The 8,187-nt window shown below is 36.8% G+C and overlaps 1 protein-coding gene across 4 annotated transcripts in view; it reads right to left on the reverse strand.

The window, feature by feature from the left end:
- The window catches only part of rapgef6 (Rap guanine nucleotide exchange factor (GEF) 6), a 122,429-nt gene extending 114,454 nt beyond the window's left edge, over positions 1-7,975 (reverse strand). For all 4 annotated transcript variants that reach the window (XR_014537318.1, XR_014537319.1, XM_083565014.1 and 1 more), the window contains exon 1: positions 7,316-7,975. The gene's annotated coding sequence lies outside the window, so the exon portion shown is untranslated. The remainder of the gene's footprint in view (positions 1-7,315) is intronic.
- Positions 7,976-8,187: the final 212 nt, after the last annotated feature.

An 8,187-nucleotide genomic window follows, 5' to 3' on the forward strand; every position in this document is an offset into this window, starting at 1 on the left:
TTTTTTTGTGCGAAACATTTTACGTTCCTGTGGGATCTCAGATTTTAACTAAGTTAAGGACTGCAAGTTTGTTTAGTCTCTGCTTCACACTTTAGGCTTATTTTAAATTATTATTAAACTTAACATACAGAACAATGCCGGGGTATAAAGAAGAAACTACATTTAGCAGAGTGCCACTCGGGCTACACACTCTGTACCGAAATACAACTCATAGTGCAACAAAATACGAATTGTAGTGGGTTGGATTCCCTAGCATTTTATGTATAGCTTCAATCTAAAACTTCATTTTCTTTTACTATATATGTTTATATTTCTCAGCTAATAATAAAGCCACTAGGGATCATTTATGTTAAATTTATCTTTTACTTAACCAAAAGTTATTTGTCTAATTGTAACCAATGACAAAACATTAGCCCTGTGTGGCTAATTATTCAGCTGCATACATTACTTTGTCTTTTGAGCTGTTCTCTCCAGCCATGATAAGAACTCGATATTTTTTCTTAGAAACTAATGTTTATACTATAACTTATGTGTTCAACCATACATTGTGCGATAAAAAAAATTAAAAATAAGAAACTTAATTATGTATGTTTGGATAATTAAAAAAAAAAAAAAAAAAAAAACAGAATTGTAGATTAAATTGCATTGTACTCATTCTGAACCAGGGACAAATTAGTCATTTATATACCTGGTGAATGCTGAGGAAAATTTAGACATCTAGAGATAGACGTGACATGAGGTTCAGAGGAATATCTTAAAACTCATTCTTTATACACTAAATAACTTCACTTGGATACTACAAACCTCTTATCAAATCAAAGTTGTAATACAAAACTATATAATCAAAAAGGTCTAATAAAATAAAAAATGTCATGTTCAAATGAAAATTCTTTAAAAATAATCAATACTGTTTGACTTTATATTATATAATTGTAGATGACACATTGTAATGTAGATGACACAGGAGAGGCTGGGATCTATTTCTGAGCCTGATTCCTCTTAAGGTGCATTTCTCATGTTCACCTCTTGAATAAAAAAAATATTAGATTAAAGGTTGGGAAGATATAAAAGTATATTTTCTCAAATATGCACAGTCATTTATGAACTCACCCAATTGGAATTTTCAATATGGATTTTTTTTTTAAGTAAGTAGGTTTAAGTAAGTAGGTTTAAGATAATGTGCTGTATGAAAGCATACTCACATAATATATTGTATCTCTTAATATTAGGGCATATATAAATTATTATAAGAGCATATGTAAGTGCACAAATGCACTTTTCCCACCCAATTTACTCATATTTACAAGCCAATATGTGTAATTTAATCATTTAATTTGTGTGAGATCAAGTAAGAACAAAACTGCATTTCATGCCCTGAAGAACTGCAACTAAGCTGTTAAAGAAGTAAATGTAAAAATATTACTTTAAGTAAGTCAGGGTATCTATTTTCATTTACATTTAAGATACTCTTAAATTATTAGAAACCTATTTCAGCTTTAATTTACTATATAATAACATATAAGACTGAATTTAAAAGAAAATTATTATTTAAGAAGTCTGTTTATGTTTTTTCCCCCGAAGTGTTACATGATGTGTTATATCGCCACAACATGACCTTGCTGACCCAGAAATCTTAAAGAATGGTGATCAGTATGGGGTAGTATACTGTAATTAGTTAATAATTTAAATTACAGTACATCATTTATTAAAACAACACATTTGTTTGTGGCAGCAGGTGCGTGCACAAGCGGCATTTCGTGAGTGGAGGGTGGAGCATGCTGGGTGCCCTGTTTCAGTGTCTTTGGACTCACAGACACTACAACATACAGGAAAAAGGTTAAAATTTACTTCCAGGAATTAAGACATTTTGGTCAAGGGATCCTAAGCAGGTCAACAAGGAAGGAACTGGTAAATGAGTTGAGGTATATCAAGTACAAGACTGTACAGCCACAATTTTGTTATTTCACTATTGCACAAGATGTGGGAAAAAAGAAAGTCAAGCCTATTCCAAAATCAGAAATAAAAAAAAAAAAACAGACTGTAGTCTTCATATGATCTACAACATTTTAGATATTGGTTCAGAGGTTTGTCTACATTCTCTCATTCTGGTTCATATACCTTCTCTACACCCAGTACCTGCAAGGAACAATCAATGAGTATTGGTTACTGCTCTATGGGAACAGTCTACAAGGGAAAAAAAAAAAGAAAGAAAAAAAACACAGCCATAGGGCTACATTTCAACTTATTACACTGAATTAAGTGGGTTTAACTATTTTTATTAATAAGCTGTACTACTCCCATCTCTGCAGTTCTCAAATCATGTGACACTCATCTATGGTAGTCAAATAGTATTCAGATCTATCTTGTTTACAAATGCTGCCATGATTGGGTCCTTAAATGAGACCCTTAAACTTCTTCCGCTTAATTTTCACAGTGCCTGTTCAGATTTGTTTGGGATATGGACACTGATAGGGTTGAGACTGTTCAAGAAGTAAAAAAAAAAAAAAGTACAACCAAAATGTGGTGTTCTGCATTATTAAGCTACTCTGTACACGTTTCAATTGGATTGGCTACAGTTACATTTACATTTGCGGCATTTAGCAGACGCCCTTATCCAGAGCGACGTACAAAAGTGCTTTAAATCTCTAGTAATGAATAAATCTACACTGGTATGCAAGATTACAAACTTAATTTAAATATAACTCGAATTCTACAAACTTGGAAAGTGCTAATTTAGGTATTTCAGGAAGAGGTAGGTTTTCAGTCGTCGCTTGTTAAGACTTCCAGTTAAGACTTCCGCAGACATTTTACACATTAACATTAAGCTATTGCAATATTCTAAACTATTTGGCAATCTGTAAAAAATTAGTGTCACCCGCAAAAATTGAATCAATAAGAATATGTTAAATGTTCTTTCATAAACAAGTGCTAAAATCTTTGTCCCATCTTCAAATAGGTAGTGTCAAATGACAGTGAATATTCTCTCTCATTTTGATTATACAGTAAAACCCAGTTGTACGAGCATAATTCGTTCTTGAAAATTGCTCGTAGGTCCATTTGCTCATACAGTCGAACTGATTTTCCCCATAAGAATTAATGTAAAAGTAATCCGTTCCGAGATCTCATTCGATCGCTTATTTCTGCACTTAAAAAGTATTTGTAGCCTATTTTAACAAACAAATACACCGCAAATTACCGTAATGTAAACATAATTTAACACTTACTCGTGTGGTAGTGATTGATTGCGAGTGTGAGACGCGCACAATGCTCATAACCTCCTCGGTTTCCATGGTAATTCTATTTACTTTCGTTTTCCCAGCACCATCACTGATTTTCTTGGGGGACATTTTTCAAGATTTCTAGTGAAATAAAAATATAAAACTAATTTAAGTTTTTGCTGCACTGAACAACGAGAGCAACCGAGCGATACATCATCAACTAAGCGACTGATGCGACCCTCCGCCGAAAACGGGGAACCGGCAGCATGGGTTTGCTCGTGCCTTCGAAATTTGCTCGTGAAACAGGGTAAAATTTTGCGAGTAAGGTCGCTCGTATCTCTGTTTGCTCGTACTATAGGTTGCTCGTACAACGAGGTTTTATTGTATGTTTTTATATATATATATATATATATATATATATATATATATATATATATATATATATATATATATATATATATATATAGAGTGAGGAAAATAAGTATTTGAACACCCTGCTATTTTGCAAATTCTCCCACTTTGAAATCATGGAGGGGTCTGAAATTGTCATCGTAGGTGCATGTCCATTGTGAGAGACATAATCTAAAAAAGAAAAATCCGGAAATCACAATATATGATTGTTAAACTATTTATTTGTATGATACAGCTGCAAATAAGTATTTGAACACCTGTCTATCAGCTAGAATTCTGACCCTCAAAGACCTGTTAGTCTGCCTTTAAAATGTCCACCTCCACTACATTTATTATCCTAAATTAGATGCACCTGTTTGAGGTCGTTAGCTGCATAAAGACACCTGTCCACCCAATACAATCAGTAAGAATCCAACTACTAACATGGCCAAGACCAAAGAGCTGTCCAAAGGCACTAGAGACAAAATTGTACACCTCCACAAGGCTGAAAAGGGCTACGGAGAAATTGCCAAGCCGCTTAGTGAAAAAATGTCCACAGTTGGAACAATCATTAGAAAATGGAAGAAGCTAAACATGACTGTCAATCTCCCTCGGACTGGGGCTCCATGCAAGATCTCACCTCGTGGGGTCTCAATGATCCTAAGGAAGGTGAGAAATCAGCCCAGAACTACACGGGAGGAGCTGGTCAATGACCTAAAAAGAGCTGGGACCACCGTTTCCAAGGTTACTGTTGGTAATACACTAAGACGTCATGGTTTGAAATCATGCATGGCACGGAAGGTTCCCCTGCTTAAACCAGCACATGTCCAGGCACGTCTTAAGTTTGCCAATGACCATTTGGATGATCCAGAGGAGTCATGGGAGAAAGTCATGTGGTCAGATGAGACCAAAATAGAACTTTTGGGTCATAATTCCACTAAACGTGTTTGGAGGAAGAAGAATGATGAGTACCATCCCATGAACACCATCCCTACTGTGAAGCATTGGGGTGGTAGCATCATGCTTTGGGGGTGTTTTTCTGCACATGGGACAGGGCGACTGCACTGTATTAAGGAGAGGATGACCGGGGACAACGTCTTCCCTCAGTTAGAGCATTGAAGATGGGTCGAGGCTGGGTCTTCCAACATGACAATGACCCGAAGCACACAGCCAGGATAACCAAGGAGTGGCTCTGTAAGAAGCATATCACGGTTCTGGCGTGGCCTAGCCAGTCTCCAGACCTAAACCCAATAGAGAATCTTTGGAGGGAGCTCAAACTCCGTGTTTCTCAGCGACAGGCCAGAAACCTGACTGATCTAGAGAAGATCTGTGTGGAGGAGTGGGCCAAAATCCCTCCTGCAGTGTGTGCAAACCTGGTGAAAAACTACAGGAAACGTTTGACCTCTGTAATTGCAAACAAAGGCTACTGTACCAAATATTAACATTGACTTTCTCAGGTGTTCAAATACTTATTTGCAGCTGTATCATACAAATAAATAGTTTAAAAATCATACATTGTGATTTCTGGATTTTTTTTTTTTTTAGATTATGTCTCTCACAGTGGACATGCACCTACGATGACAATTTCAGACCCCTCCATGATTTCTAAGTGGGAGAACTTGCAAAAGAGCAGGGTGTTCAAATACTTATTTTCCTCACACTGTGTATATATATATATATATATCTTGGTCTAATCTGGTGGCTTGTATTTCACTCAGACATTTCCTCCTCCTCCTCCTCCTCTTCTTCTTCTTCTTCTTTTAGCTGCCCCCATCATCTGTCTCCATACCCCTCTATCCTATACATCTGCCCTGTTTCAATCCAACTACCTGCATGTATTCCCTCAACACATCCATAAACCTCCTCCTTGGCCTTCCTCTTTCCTTTTTCCTGGTGGCTCCATCCTCAGCATTCTCTTACGATATACCCAGTGTCCCTCCTCTGCACATGTCCAAACCATCTGAATTAGGCTTCTACATTCTCCGTCGTACATGCGCTGTCCTCCCTGATCAATTGTATTCCCCTGTAGTTACTGCAGGTCTGCACATCTCCCTTATTCTAAAAAAAGGTACCAGCACACTCTCTATTCTTCTGGCATTTCCTCACGATCCAAAATCTTGTTAAACAACCTGGTAAAAAAACTCCACTGCCATCTCTCCAAACTATCTCCACGCAATCCTATCCACTTCCTGCTTCACCATCTCCACACCATCCAACCTTCTCGCTCTTATTTTGTGATCCCAATTCTGTTTCACCAACCTCTTTCTCCTTATCCTTTCCTGCACTTCCACATTCCACCACCACATCTCTGTCTTCATTTCACTCACACATTTGTAACTTAAAATTCTTCTAATAGATTTACCATCAATAGCCAGTTTAGCACAAGATTCTATGAATATAGGCAGCGCTTGGCATGTGGCCATTAATAAGGGAAGAATTATGATCCCCTATTATATTTGCTTTTGAGGATTTATACTTAAATACTTAATAAATAAATAAATAAATAAATAAATAAATAAATAAATAAATAAATAAATAAATAAATGTATGGTGTTTACATATGGATGTCAAATAACTTACATAATAAAACATGGCATCATGAATAAAGATTTGTGAGACATTTTTTTCAGAAGCAGCTATGCAAACTTCAATCATGCTTAAAAACACAATACTGTGTATTGGCTCATGATTAGATCTTTTTATGATCAGATTTTCTCATCTCAGTACTTCTTTGCAAATGAAAGTCTGGCCTACCTGACCACAGTTGCATGTCGACAACGACCCAAAACACACAGCCAATGTCATTAGGAACAATCTGCAGTGAAAAGAAGAACAAGGAGTCATGTAAGTGATGGTTAGACAAACCACAGAGCGCTGATATCAACATCATCAAGTCTGTCTGGAAACACAAAGAGACAAATGGATCTGAGGCAGCCTACCAAACAGCATCGATTCTTCTTTGGCAGGTAGGAAGTTCCAAACGTCTTGGAAATCTGTGGTTAGATCTTCCTACCTGCCAAAGAAGAATTGATACTGTTTGGTAGGCAAAGAGTACTTACTCACACTCACTCTCACACTCTCTGTGTGTGTGTGTGTGTGTGTGTGTGTGTGTGTGAGAGAGAGAGAGAAAGAAAGAGAGAAAGAAAGAGAGAGAGAGAGAGAGAGAGAGAGAGAGAGAGAGAGAGAGAGAGAGAGAGAGAGAGAGAGAGAGAGAATAATTGATGTTTTTAAACCTCCTTTTTATTAACGACTGTGAAATAATAGAGGAGAGGTCAAAAACACAAAGCGAAACTGAATTACTTAAGAATAATTGATTCTGTGAATAAACTTCCAGACATGACGTGTTACTTTGAGTTTACCAGTAAACTATGTGGCATAAATTGTTCTTGCCATTCAGGTTATCCTTTAGAAACTCCCCCCAACACACACACACACACACAACGCCACACCTGATGTTTCGGGCTCAGTCCTGAGGCTTTCAAAAACTATTGGAATTAATAAATATTGTAATTTTTTTATATATATATATATTTAGTTTTTCATAAATATATAGCAATATAGGCAGGTAATGGACCTAAACAATGAAACAAATAGACAAAAATGTGTGCGCATACCATACTTGTCAAATTGAGTTGATGACAATCAGAACTAAAGGGGAATTATGTCATTTAATGCTGCCATTATATAAGTGTCTAACATTTATATACGTTCAACATCGAAAATTAGTTATTTGATAGCAGTCGATTTAGAGTTTGAAAGACAATCACGTACCTCTGTTTTGCGTTGTGATGTATTCGGTATTTTAAACGCACGCTGTAATAAAAAAATCAATTGGAAATTGTTATTCAGAAGACATATTGATCGCCAGGATTTAAAACTAAACTAAATACTCGGCTATTGACGCCGGAAAAAAACCGGAAACTTCCAGATGCCTCACTGTTGATTTCAGAAAAGCGGGTTTATCCCAGAGTATTACTGAAAGCTTAAACAAGAGAGTTCTGAACTCTTGGGTTTTGACTCTCAGTGCTCACTTCCGTTTAAAATAAACGGCGGGGTTGTCCGTGTTTAAAACATAGATTGGTTCCTCCGAGTCTCGAGCTTTCAAAGCAGTAGTTCTTCAAAACAACGTTCCTGTCTATCGATAATAGTTGTCGTCGTCAAATATTGCTGGGGGATTATCACGTCAAACTGACAGTGTTCGAGAGTTAATACTGTAGAACGTAAAGCTGTTCAAATGTTTACACATCTAGTAGTGTATCCTGTTCTATCAAGACAAAACGAGTCAGATTAAACGACAGTGGTTCATAGCCTTTCCCAACGCCGAGGAATCCGAGAGTTGCGACACTAGTTGACTTCTGCATGCGGAAGTGACGTGACATCGTGCCAAACACTGATTAGTTCAAGCTAACGTGGCTCCTGTATTGTAACTGGTGGATGGAGCACAAGAATGGTGGAAATGCTATTGTTTTTGGATCAGGTAAAACAAGTAGACGCAGAAGGGTTTCAGGGAAATTCGGGTTTTTATCAGTTTGTATAACACGCCTAACAATGAACACTGTCACAAGCTGTACAGAAAAAT

The sequence above is a fragment of the Silurus aristotelis genome (genome assembly GCF_946808225.1).
Source record: "Silurus aristotelis genome assembly, chromosome: 16".
NCBI lineage: Eukaryota > Metazoa > Chordata > Actinopteri > Siluriformes > Siluridae > Silurus > Silurus aristotelis.